Here is a 14,400-nt window from a genome sequence, read left to right as displayed (position 1 = left end):
ACAACCACCGAGCCACTGAGTGGTATTTGCACTTGTTGATAGCATATGCTTTGGCGTCGAGGGATCGGCGGCCGCTTCTTGAATCCATATATCTCCAGTGCTTTTTTTGATTTTTATAAATGACTTACCTTGTAACATCACCTGTAACCTACGTTTGTATGCTGATGACTGCATGTTGTATCACAAAATTTCCTGCCTTGATGATCACTTATACCTTCAGAAATCATTTTCAGAATTTAGCTCTTGGTGTGCTACATGGCAAATGACTATTAACATCCGCAAAACCGTTGTTATGACTTTCACTAATAGAACGACACCTTCCGTGTTTACTTACACAATTAGCAATACCCCCATCCAGAGTGTGAGTCAATACAAATACCTTGGTCTTATTTTCACACCCAGTATGTCATGGTCCAAACATATAGACTTCATAACCTCAAAGGCACTTAAAAAGTTAGGATACCTCCGTCGCACAATAAAAGCTGCTCCTAGAGGTACGAAGCTACTGATGTTTAAATCGCTAATCCGTCCACTACTTGAATACGCCTCCCCTGTATGGAACCCGCACAAACAACGCGAAATTAACCAAATCGAGGCAGTGCAGAAGAAAGCCGTTCGCTTCATATGTCACAGGTTTGGTAGAGATTTTTCGCCTTCCACAGCACTTTCATCCCTGGGCCTGCAACCACTCTCATCTCGACGAAGGACTGAGTCTTTAAAATTTTTGTATTGCATTATTAACTCTTTCTGCCGGACCTCTGCAAATGATTACCTAATCCCTGCTATACCATCTAAAACTAGAAGTCACCACAGCCTAAACATCACGCCTTATTTTGCCCGCACGGACACTTTTAAATACAGTTTTTTTCCGCGTGCAATCGAATACTGGAATTGTTTACCCGGTTCTACTCGCTCTCTTCCTTTAGAGCTGTTTTTAACGGCTATTGAATAGTTTTTTCGTTTTTCTTGTTTTCACTCGTACTGTTTCGGATGTTTGCCATTGTTGTGCTCCATGTTTTCCTACACTGTTGTTCACACCCACCCCTGCAATAGCCCAATAGGGCTGCAGTATGTATAAATAAATAAATAAATAAATAAATGCCACCGGGACAATTTCTGCCGCATGAACTTTGTCGAAGAAAACGTCGCGTGTGTCTCGGCCTTTAGAATGTGGCGTCACAAGCCCCTTCACGCTCTCGACAGGGGAGGAAACTTGCGATATATACCATTGTCCGGGCAGTCCAGACGTCAACGCCATTTGCTGCCCCAGCGGCTGGAGGAAAGCCAACTGGAGCGTCGTATCGCTGCCATGGCAACCAATCCAGAAGAAAAAAAACTTCATCCCCAGCCGGTATTCGAACCACTGCATGTTAAACCAAAACTGTTTTGTTTCTTCGGTGGACCAACGAATTCAGCCACCGCCGCTGCTTTTTTGGTTGCGCGCGCGTGCACGAACGGTACTATTTATGTATCGGTTATCCTCCTGTCGCCAGGTGCGCTGAAGTAGTTGCAACCGAAACACAAAACAGGTTGGAGTTTTCTACCTCTGCTCTCGCGTTGTCTTCTGGCCAGGCGTGCTGGAGTGCTGGCATGGCCCACTTCTCGGGTCCAGCATTGACCCCTGCCGCCAAGTACGCATGCGGATGGGCAGGCGTGCACTTGCGGCTGCCGCTTGTGGCCGCCGCCAATACGGTCTGCGCGTGCCCGCTACAAAGGGTAGATTCGTCTCAACCAGCGGATCGCGGGTGAAGGTAGAGGAGTAGAAGCGCGCATGCGTACAGCGGCCATGTGAAAATGGCTGATTGCCGATACTTGTCTGGGCACACCTTGTCGCACACCTTAGCTAAAGATTAGCAAAGTTGTGAAGGATGCGCAGGAGCCTCGACCCTGTAATGCCGTCAGGTTGGAGTGCTTGTTGCTCCCGTTGAGAGTTGCGGACAGTTCATGCTTGTTTTGAACACTTGGTCAATGTCATCGAGCCCATTAATGGCTGCTACTTCAGAGCTCACTTCTTCCTGCTTCTCTGTGCAGGTGAACCGCTTACAATCTCCAGCAATACCAGCGACGCTGACAGCGGCGGGTCTTCCGGTTTGCACTGCTATCGGCACCCAGCAGACAGCTATGCCACAATCGGCGCAGTTCCAGGGCACGAGGCCAGGCTTAGCCGGAAACAGCGGAGGATATGGTGCGCCGTTTCACGGTGGCCCCCGGCCACCGGGCTTTTACACTGGACGCCCTCCATTTCGTAACTGGCGGCCCCCATTGTATGGCCCTTGTGGTCGCCCGCCCTGGAGGCCTCCTTACTGGCGACCCTTCATGCCAGGGTGCCCTCCATATACGCCGCCACGGCTGTTTGGTCCACGGCCCGGCGCCCACCGCGGATGGAGACCGCCATCCTATACGTACACCGACTGCGTTGAGCAGAAGCATGACGGATCCCCTCGTGAAACGGATGTGCCATCAGCCACTGGTGTGCAGCAGCCGGGCCTACCGTCAGGCGATCACGCAGACGCCTACACGGCGTTGCTGGAGTGCACGGCCGCAACTTCCGTCAAGGAACCGCCGGCAGTACAGACGAAAAGCGATCGCTCCAAACGTGTGCTGGTCAACCTGGTAAGCCTCGACACGCACGACGGTGGTAGCCCAGCGAAGCGGCTCAAGCCTCATGATCCCCAAAGTCCGGCAAATCAGCGCGCATGCGGCGATCGCAGAGACAGCGAGCAAGAGGGCGCTAAAGTTGAGCGCGAGAAGGGCGTCGGCACCGAAACGCCAGCTGCCTCCATCGCCAAGGTACGGCTTCCGCACGGAGATCGGCCTGGGGTTGACAGCAAACATGAAGGCGCCAGGGTACAACTTTCGCCTCCAGAGCCACGAGAGCCCTTGCAGAGTAGACACTCTGATACAAAGACTGTGTTGCGCAAGCTCAAATCAGTTGTACACGTTCCAGAAAAGAAAACTATGAGCAGCAAAGAACCTGCGGTTTGCAGCAGCACACCGACGAAGAGTACAAATGAGAAACTAGGACAGGATTTAGTGCCTGCAGAGCTTCACAGTGGATTCTGTAAGCGTAGAGCTGAGGAGGTGGTGCCCATATTCTCGACTAATGGTTCGCAGCAGCGCTGTCCCAACTTAAGTGCCCATCTTATCCTGGTTGCTAGGGCAGACAGCACCACGAGCCAGCATACGAAGCAGACTGTCAACTGGCGAAGTTCACTGACCGTAATGAATACACAAGGTATCACCGAAGCGAAGGCTACACGAGGTATCACCGAAGCGAAGGCTACACGAGGTATCACCGAAGCGAAGGCTACACGAGGTATCACCGAAGCGAAGGCTACACGAGGCATCACCGAAGCGAAGGCTACACGAGGCATCACCGAAGCGAAGGCTACACGAGGCATCACCGAAGCGAAGGCTACACGAGGCATCACCGAAGCGAAGGCTACACGAGGTATCACCGAAGCGAAGGCTACACGAGGTATCACCGAAGCGAAGGCTACACGAGGTATCACCGAAGCGAAGGCTACACGAGGTATCACCGAAGCGAAGGCTACACGAGGTATCACCGAAGCGAAGGCTACACGAGGTATCACCGAAGCGAAGGCTACACGAGGTATCACCGAAGCGAAGGCTACACGAGGTATCACCGAAGCGAAGGCTGCCCGAGGTATCACCGAAGCGAAGGCTGCCCGAGGTATCACCGAAGCGAAGGCTGCACGAGGTATCACCGAAGCGAAGGCTGCACGAGGTATCACCGAAGCGAAGGCTGCACGAGGTATCACCGAAGCGAAGGCTGCCCAAGATATCACTGAAGCCAAGGCTACACTAGGCACCTCAGAAGGGAAGGCTACAAGACGAATCACTGAAGCGACGGCGGCACTAGGCACCTCAGAAGAGAAGGCTACAAGAGGAATCTCTGAAGCGAAGGATATATATGTGCCACCACTGACATCGATTCCTTCGCCGATTGTGGACAACGTCAAGTGTGAAGAGGCTGCTGTCTCTGATAGTGCATGGCGCAGCCACACTGAGAGTGCTTCTGCTCGGTGTTGCCACAAGGCGACATGCATAGGTGCCGACCTCTGCTTAGAATACGTGAAAGCCTGTGCGCAAGACATGCATGAAACTATGTTGGTGGCGCCTTTTGCACAGGAAGATCTCGCTAGCAACAGACCTGCAGTGCATAATTATCAGCCAAGCATGCCAAGCCAGTACTCTGCTGATTCCACACGGGACTTTTCAATTGTTCCTTTAGCCTCATTTTTAGGGCCGGAGACAGATGGCGCTGCTGTGATTCGCCAATGGCTGCAGAGCAATTCAAAAAGCGGGTACCCTGCTGCTGATGAACATAAAGAGAGGAATGTCCAATCTCAAACTACTGCTGTCTTTTTGAAGCAGAACGCTGATTTCGATAAGCTTATTGATTGTACTACCCAGTGCGATAGTGACGCTAATTCCTGTAAGCCTGTTGATTCTACTATCCACCGTGATAGTGATGTAGAGACGGAGTCTATCACATCAGCGGAGCCTGATGATGACTGTATAATTGTTAATGTCGAGAACCTGCCTTACGAACTCAGCACATCCGAACAGCGTGGTGTTGCGACTGTATCTGCGACTTCCGCATGCCCAGAAGAGTCTCAGTGCTCCAGAATTCAAAGCGAGGGGACAATGCCACTAAGTGCGACCTTCCCACCTAGCGTCCCCAGCACTGGCTGCTCCTCGGAGGACGTTGTGTTTGAAATAGGTGCACACACGGCACTTTGCATTCTGGACTTCTGCCGAGACCGGCAGGCAACGAAGCAAGTGTGTGAAATATACATGCATGGCAGGAACAGCAAACGAAAGGATCATTTTGCCGCAGCGATACGAAAAGTCGTGTGTGCTGCACTTGAAAGGAAGCGCGTGGTATGGAAAGGTTCGACGGGTGTCCTCCGAAAGTTGGCGCGGTTGCAGTGGACACTTCAAGCCGGCTATGGCCCGAGGATTCAGGAACTTCGGGAGATGGAAGACAGATGGCGCGCTAGGCATGGAGGCATGTCGGGAACTCTGCACTAAAGACTAAGGTGATCACCCTCGCCAGTGGTCAGTGGCCACCGCAGTGAGAAGTATTGCACTGACATTTCACCACAGTAGCTTCATTTCCTGCGTGATACTGTCTATCGTCGCATTGAATGTTTGTCCCGTCGTACTTTATTGTATTGCTTTCCACAACATTATTCACCAGTTTCCCTCTCTATGCACAATATTTTAGTGATCAACAAATATGTCATCTGCGCTGATGGTTGAAAACGAGTGATAGCGGAACTTTCGTGCACTGGAAGCAGTAATAAGCGAGCTAATATATACGCACTATCTTTTGCGACAGGCTGGCGGTGGGAATGCCCTGCAGGAGTCCACGACACCTGACGTCTTTACACAAACTTTCCCACAACCTCCATAGACTTCTTGCCTTGCTACTCGGAGCGCTCCGTGTCGCACTTCCGCTCCTAATTCAGCACGACCTTGATGTGCTGGAAGGGTTTCAAACACACTGCACAATGCAATGACGCGTTTTGAGAGTCAATTTTCTCTTTACGTTATATTGACAACTGGCATGTTTAGCAGAGAATCATATAACATATTTATTGCTCCGACTGTCGCCTAACGGCTTGAAATATGCCTCATCTAGTTTTGCACCCACATAGGCTTTCCACTCAACTGTGTCTTAAACCTGTCATGTTTTCTATTTTCCAGCCTCTTGCTATAATAACACATAAGCGTTTTTATTAAGCTCTTTCAGTCTCGTATCCGGAGTAATTCACATATGGTTTTAAGTATGGTTTAGTGATCTGCGGTGGCAAAGCAGCTTTGGCAACAATGTTCAACTGTTAGGGCAATGCGTAAGTCGTTTTTGGATATCAGCTTGGTGTCTTGTGGTGTGTGCCTCCCCTTGTAGTCCTTCGTCTTTTTTCAGTCCTGCATCGAACATGTACCAACTTGCGCAGCTCTCGACTCTTCTGTAGTGTTAAATAAATCCTTTTCAGAATCTCGTTGTATTATTGGCCTAAAAAAGAAACCGACCCAGGAGTGGCATCAAGTCTGCAGCGCCGCTGCACTTGGCACCTGCGGCCTGAACAGCGCTGCGCGGGCGTGCGTCGTTTTTGCACTCAACTCGTTTCTGCCGCCTCTGCTCGCCGCTGTTTACTGGCTATTTGCCTGCGTTCTATCGTCGCAAAGATGTGGATGGGTAAATGTCGAGAAATTCCGCTCGATTGCAGATGTTCATTCGCGTAAAATCACACATCCTTGATATCAACTACCAGGCAGATCAGCCTTTTCCGCCGAATAAAGTCCTCTCCTACTGACCCTCCTTGGGCTCCCCGATTGGCTACAGCTTCCGAGCCTGTTCCGCACGTGTTGCGATAAGAAACCTGGGACTCTACCAAACCGCGAGAAAAATAATTGTTCATGGAGAAACGAAAGCCGCTGTAACTGTCTTGCTCTCGGTGGCCCTAGACCCTACAAACGTATCTGTTTGTTCATATAAGCTGAACGGTAAAAAAGAAATCCGTATAACTTTTCTAAGTGTCCTTCGTGTGCTCTTAACATTGCTATGAAGGAAAGCGGACGACTACTGTATGTCTCCAATCAGCGACAGTTAGCCTTTCTTGGTTCATTTCGTGCAGCTGCTCCGATTTTTAAAGGCTCGTTCACATCCACACACATCCTCAGCGAAATCCGTCGCCGCCGAAACGCTCCCTTGTTTACAGTTACCGGCCACCACGTCGCCGCTTCGACCACATGCAGTCTCTCTGTTAAGCGTGTTCCTCCAGCATCGGAAGCATTCTGTTCGCTTAGGAAATTTTTTTCATTCAAGATCCACACTTATTTACATTTGGAGTCTCTTTAGGGCCTGGCATAGCTGCTCATTTATACATCCTGTGGCCAAGTTAGTGATCCCTATATTACCATTGGTCAGTCGAGCCTTTTTTCTTTCCATAGTATTCTGTCGTGCTTTGAACGAGATTTCCATTGGACAATAATGTTTGTCTTCTGAGCATTTTTTGTTGCAACCCGATGGTAAGATTCAATGTCCTCCTCACTGATCGGCTCTTTGATTGCCTTTCCAGTTTCTTGAATAATCTGCAGTACACTCTCTTCGAGCTTTACAACACCTCGGATCTCATTATTCACGTTCCGAGAATACTACTCCATAGAAACAATGCGCCTTGCAACTTCATGTTTTAGCTCCAATGATATACAATTCACCTGAAGCTCCTCGTTCTCTTTTGTAGAGTTCAGCATTCTTCTAGATTTCAGCCTCAAATTTTCGTTTCACATCTTTTAAAGAGTTATGATCAAACCCAAGGCTCGCTGTCATGTTACGCTGTTCAATCTTTACTTCTCAAATTGATTCCGAAGATCTCTTTCAGTGCACTCTCACGAAATTTTTCGTTGTTGTTTGATGTCTTCCTTAATTCAGCCTTTAGCTCTTCTCTAAGCTTGGACACTTCTTTTGCCATGTCATGTCGTATGGTCAGAAAAGAGCGTAAATCAGCGCTGTCTGCGTACCATAGACGTATGCCCGCTTAAGTAGGCTAAAAACACTGAGGGTGAACCTACTGGTCTGCAACCGGCAGTAACAACGACGAATTCAGTCCGAGGCGAGCAAAATGAAGCGGCCCAGTCTTACGCCGCTGAGCACTCAGAGCGACGTATGACTGCGTACAGGTGCTTTATGCAATATTTTAGGAGGTTGCCATCCCACTGTTGCCATGCTCCACTGGGCTGTTAAGCCGGCGCGCGGAGCAACGTCCAGCTGCTTAGCCCCCGGTACTATGCGTGGTTGCGTCTGTATAACAAAAGCTCCAAAGTTGTACGCAACGCCAATGCCCTCTAGACATGAATGTTTTATTGAGGGCTGCGGCAAGTCAACGCAAAAAAAAAATACTCCGCCAGGATGTACGCGCGCCATGTAATACCGAGGTCTCAGTGCGCCTGGGAGGTCTATTTCTTACAACTTTCCTGCCCGCCCCGTTTACATCGGCAGTGGACGTCTTTGGTGAATAGACAACACTTGCGCCACTGTCAGCGCACTTTGTGAATCAAAATGCAGACAAAACGAAACAGAGCTCAGCGCCTGGCCTACCAACTACTCTGTACATAAATTTAGGAGGCTGGGCATTTGCAATGTTCGGGCAAAGCTGTTTTAATTCAATAGCACACAATGTAGAGACTACACAAATTTAGCCACAACCTCTTTTCGCCACAGCACATGTTCATAAACATATTGACAGTGAAAGCGCTCAAAAGGACAAGGACGACAGCAAAGGACAGACATACAAAGCGCTTACTATTTTTTTTTTTAGCGCTTTCACTGTCAAGATAGAAGACCAACTCGCCTACTAAATTCCATTATTCATAAACATAGCCAGCGTGTAGGCATCACCACTTAAAAGAAAAACCACGCCATTAGTACGAAAATACTAATCGCGTTTGCACAGCATGGTGGGAATGAAAGCAGCAACAGGAGCTTTTTAGGCGGGAACGAAGAAGAAAGAACAAACGGCATGCACGGGACTGTAAAATCTGCAATGCATTGCAATAAATAGTTCGCCTGAAAGCACATCGAATGTACTGTAAATGGGTGCAATCAACGAAACGATGCATAACCGTGCCAGAGATATAATAACTTGAGCAGCGTCACTCCGCGCCTGAGAATGGAGTTTTCAACAGGCACGGCGATTCGACCTCCCTGTAACCGGTACACGTTACATTAACGTATAAAGCTATCGGACCGTGTAATTACATTTTTTTTCGGTATTTGTGCACCAGTGAATACTGGCGGCAGCGGAGTACGTGAGAATACGTATTGCTTTCATTGTTGTAGGTTCTATTGCTCGTAGTATGACCAGTATGACGTAGTATGACGCCACCGATAGGAGGGACCGAATTTCGATTTCATCCCACGTATCGCCGTGAACAAACACCCCAATGATCAGACGTGGATTCGTTTCGGTCACGTAGCTCGTTCTTATCTCCCGAATATTCAGTTTGCAAATGGGGTGACGCTGTCGTAAGCTATATATATGCAATCTAAACGGTCACACTCGCCGTGGCCAAGCAGGCAGCGAGAGCGTTCGTTGGAAAATCTGCTTCTCGAAACCACTGGTATTAGATAGCTCTCCCGGATATCTGGGTTCTGCTTACGTTTTTTCATCATACACCGCCGTGCCCCGTTTATCCTACAGGCAGCCGGCGACAGAAGCTACGCGCCTCAACTGCGAACATGGCACTCGCCGCTGCCGATCGTTCGCTCCGTCGAAGCATGGTTGCCTGCTCTGAGTTGGTTGTTGAAGGCGTTAGTGGCATAGCACACACGACGATGAACCCCCACGTACGATTTCTAGGCTTGGATGGAATACAACGGGAGGAAAGCACTTCCAGAGATCACACGTTGCTCCACCTGCAGTCTAGAGTTAGTATACTGTCTCTAGAGGGAATGCTGCGCATTGAGCCCATACAAGTCAGTGGGCATCGTTTCAAATCCGCCATGATCCAACGGAGTGTGTGTGTTGCCAGCCGTTCAGACGCTTGCTAAATTTGAGCAAAGAACGTTGTTGGAACCTGGCAACGTATTTCGCTGGAAGATGGCGGCATGCAATGTGGTTTCAACTGCTGTAAACATGCTGTAAACAACGGCAAAATTGTCGTGTTCGGAGCATTTCAGATTGTATGCAGCGTCGCATACCTGCTGTGACTTCATATGGGTGCCTTCTATCTCTATATTGTTATTTGAAGGCGAGTGCCACCACTGTGACACGCTTAGCCGTCACATTTCGTCCGTCGAGCACATGAGACTATTTGTGTTCTATGTTCCCGATTCCCAAATACACGTCGGAAATTTGGTTTGGCTCAAGATGACGGACACATTTCCTAAAGGAAATGGCGTCGATACCCATAGCAACGAGCCTGCCTGGTTTATCCTGGGTGGTCAGCGTTTTGCTGCAGTAAATTTTTAAAGTTTCTTGAAATTCCTAGGCCGTCATGTTTTTGTTTTCTTATCTTTCTCTTTCGCCGAGCACGACGTTGTCGTGCCTTTTATGGCGCTGTTTGAACTCGTATTGGGATTATTCGTCCACAGGAACGCTCGCATCACCGGCACGAACGACTCTAACAGCAGCTTGCCGGTATGGATGCTTTACAGCGCTGTATCACGAAGGCTGCCATCTTTGAGCAAGTGATCACGCCGCCATTACACGCCTCCTGACTGTTCGGCGAGCGCCTCGTCGCGACGGCTGCTGCGTCTGATGGTTCAGTTCCGACAGGCAATGTTTCAGCTGATGCCGTTGTGAAGGAGTGGGAAGACGACACTATGGTTTGTCCAAAGCTTCGAAGGAGATATGAGAACCCTAATTTCATCAGTGGAGGCGTGAAAACTAGATCATGCTTTAGGTCGCAGATAGCCGCTCAGCTCTCCATCTTCGATCAACCGGATGGATCGCCTGCATACTTGTCTTTGCATCTGCCGTAAGTTTTGCTTAATATTTTTTATTGTTGTTGTCTAAAACTGCAAGGTTTAATGCTGCAACAGCGCAGGTCGTTGTCATATTGTGTACACGCATGCAGGCACCCCTCTAAAGCCGGAACCGCATGGAGCATGGAGCCAGCTGTGCCGAGGAAACAACAAAGTTCCGCCAAAAAGGTTCCGCCGAGATGCGCGGAGAGCAGGGCCATCTAATGGCAAACCAAAAAACCAAAATGACACGTGCCTGCACGCTGATTGGTGGACGTAGGCCATGACGTCAGTGGATGCGCCGCGCGAGGCGTTTTTTTTCTATTTCGCGTAGAACAACGCGTCGGCGCGATTTCATGTTGGGTTATGCTGGGCACGCGTCAGAATGATGCCAACCCTAGGGTTTTATCCCTAGATTTAGGGGTTCCTTTGCTTTGGGGATCTAGCGTCTTTTTTGTGAAATCTAAGGATTTTGAGAGGCCGTAGAATTGCTACTCTAAGCGGCTTAATGGCAGGTTTATCTGATTATTTTGCGCTTGGAACAGAAAAAAACTATGAAATATGCTAATTAATACTCCTTTATTTTTAGTATTCTGCCAAGCCGAGAGAGGGTGAAAGCAGTTCTGCTACGCGAAATTATCGATTGCTGCACAGGGAGGAAAAACGAAACCATGTGAATTTCAAACGGTTTAACGTGCGTGCCATCTCTGGCGCTTCGAGTGACTGCTCCTCTACAAAAGACGAAGTTGAATTTTGACTTGTTATGCCTGGATCAACGCGCTACGTTTACGCGCACCGTTTACCTTTACCAAAAAGTGCCACAATTGTTCGCATTCTCCACGTATGCTAGACCACTTCATTTAAACGTGCTGCTCAAACAAAAAACACATTCAAAGTTGTAAGGAATCACTTTCTCATTTTGTAATTACCAATCTTACGTCTGTATCATTGCTGTGTAACTATAACAAGATTACATTTTTGGTTATGTCAGTTTCTCGGCACGTCAATCCTTAGTAGCTCCAAAACTATTTGACGGTCTTTGATTGCGACTATGATTAATAAATAACTGTGCGGTGAGATACGCCATTTCACCGCTTGTGAATGTTCTCTATGAGGCGAGAAGAGGTCTTTCATTAATTCAAACATTTTCGTCTTTCTGTGTGCCTCTTAAAACAACCCTTAATGGAGTCTAAATAAAATACTTTCATGTGTTGACGGGGCTTAGCGAAAAATGCCAGCTCTGTCAACTTGGTATCAAGTGCATTTATTTTTCGAAGGGCTGCATAGGTTCTTTGCGCGTAAAGAAAAACCGGCTGAAGGAACAGCTCAAAAGCCAGTGCGGTGAAACGGGAGTCGTCTGCTCGTGAGCGTCGTTGCTGACTTTCGCTCCAGTGACCACACGTCTCTGTAAAAGCTGGCGCCATCTGTGGGCCCTCTATGTAAGGTAAATCTACAAAAAAAAAGGTACAGGCTTTTATTTTTCTCTGACAAAATGTATAACCAATGGACGAAACAGTGAACAGCGCTGAGACCTTGTTAAAGCTCAGATGGTCGCATTAACAATTAAACAATTATAGGCTAGGGATTTTTCTTCAATGTAGGGATTTTTGGGGGTTCAATTTAGGGAGAAAACGTTCACCTGAGTTGGCATCACTGATGACGCGCCCGTCCCACCATACGCGCGGCAATCGCGCCATGCGGTTCCAGCTTAAGACGCTCACATGCCCATTTTATACATTTGTTTACAAGCTGTTAACGGTGCTTAGGAAACCAAAAATATTTTATACTCGTTTGTTAAACGCAGGAAGGTGACAAAAATAAATACTCACAAATGTTAACTATCATGGTAGCAGTATCATGCATCAAGCAGCCTTCACGAGCTGGCGTGCAATAGTTTCGAAGGATTCCGCCATAAAATTGTTATCACGGAAGCATGGCAACGCGTTGATACTACACAATTACACGAGTTCATAGTATTATCATAATTATGTAAGCCTCACATATATGAAATTCTGGTATGCACCGCGCTCGATATGCTGACATGAAAATGCTCCAGGTCTCGTTGGTGGCAAGTAATCAGCTTCACTCTATGCGCTGGCCTGCGGAGTCACTGTTAGTACACGGGCCTCTAGAATTTCGTCTCCAAAGAAATTCAGCCGGGTTCGATCCCGGCCGCGGCGGCTGAATTTCTTTGGAGGCGAAATTCTAGAGGCCCGTGTACTGTGCGATGTCAGTGCACGTAAGAACCTCAGGTGGTCGAAATTTCCGGAGTTCTCTACTACGGCGTCTCTCATAGCATTAGTCGATTTGGGACGTTAAACCTCATAAACCAAACAATCACTTTTAGTGACTCTCTCGCATGAACCGCGAGGAAGTGACAACCGCCCAGCAGAGCACCCGTAACGCAAGTGCTTTATTCCGAATATGGTCCACCAAAACCGTGCTACTTGAAGTGATGTTAAAAATTAGCACGAAGGCGTCATGTAAAAGACGGAGTGACGGTCAAGGCCAATTCACACGAAGGTCCGTTTGTCCGCGGCGCGCGCATCACGTGCTCATGCGTCACCACATTGAGAGGCGCGCCGTCGGCCTGCGGACTGGTCAAGCAAGGAAGCTCAGGTGCCTCTCCCCTCGCGGGAATCAGCGGCGGCCCGCGAAGATGCGTGTGATATCTATGGCGACTGAGCTAACAAGACGGCCCAGGCCATTGAGGAATTGGTAAAAAGGGCCGCGCACCCGTTCCACAGGATCTCCTCTGCAGTTCACTGAAGTTTTTCTTTCATTCAATTGCACAGTCATGGATCGGGAGGAAAAACTAGTTAGACCAGCGTTGCCAAACATTTTAAAATAATCTGGCAAATGTGGCACACCCAGCGCGTCGACTGCTATTTTGGTACGTCGCATCAGCTTGACGTCATCGGATCGCAGGCCAGTTTTTTTTTGTGGCGTATGAACACGTGATGCGTGGGCCGCGGGCGAACGGACCGTCGTGTGAATCAGCCTTAAGCGTTAGCGGCTAGCACACCTGTGCACGGTACAATCTGCTGTAGCAGTATGTAGGAGCGGTAGTCGACCTTCTTTTCCGTTCCTAATTCAGCCTCGGCCGCACTGGTTACTAATGGCTGCACGCCTTAACTTGCGAGCAATGGGGTCACGCTACACGCGCAGACGCAAATGCCCAGCAATTGAAAGCATGAAGTGGCGGTTTATGCGGCGGAACAGCTTGTTCGGGCGGCTATGTTGTGCACTTAACCTCGCAGATTTTCCAGGATCGAAACCTTTTTTTTCTATGCTGGCTATCTAGCGCTGACGAACGGGCGCGAACAGGGGCAGTACGTCATTGTGTAGTTCAGTTCCGTGAGGCTCGCAGGCGATCGCATTCCGCACCTTTAACTCTCTGTCGCAATTCTTGTAATCCACAGTGCAGCAGCAGCACGTATTTCCTCTGCCCTTCCACATCCTCGTGGAAAAAACACTTTGGGCAGCCACCCCCGATATTTCGTGTGCTGCATCGAGGCGTGCACGCCGGCTGCTTATGAGGCCCGTAATGGCGCAGTGTTCCGACCGCGCCTGTCTCGAACGAAAGAACTGCGCGCTTTAAACGGTCTGTAGGTAGTACAGCAGCTAGTTGGAAGCAGAAGTGCATGAAACAGTGTCTCCTTTACTGACCCCATGCATTAGTGCTCCAACACGTACACCAAAACGCATTGAAGCGCTAATGAGGTCACCCATTCACCGTTGCAAGTAGCACCATTCTGTGCTCTGTGCATTTCTTGTCGTGAATTCTGCATATTTATAGTTTGGCACGTTTACTCATAGGTGATTCAAGATGCCGAATCTTTTTGGAGCTTTTGCCTTGCATAAAACGCAAGAAGGTGGCTTCGCGATGCATGAGAGCATGA

The sequence above is a fragment of the Amblyomma mixtum genome, chromosome 3, assembly GCF_055824585.1.
Source record: "Amblyomma mixtum isolate Tamu chromosome 3, ASM5582458v1, whole genome shotgun sequence".
Lineage (NCBI taxonomy): Eukaryota > Metazoa > Arthropoda > Arachnida > Ixodida > Ixodidae > Amblyomma > Amblyomma mixtum.
The sequence above is the reverse complement of the archived record's forward strand: the minus strand, read 5'-3'. Positions refer to the sequence as shown.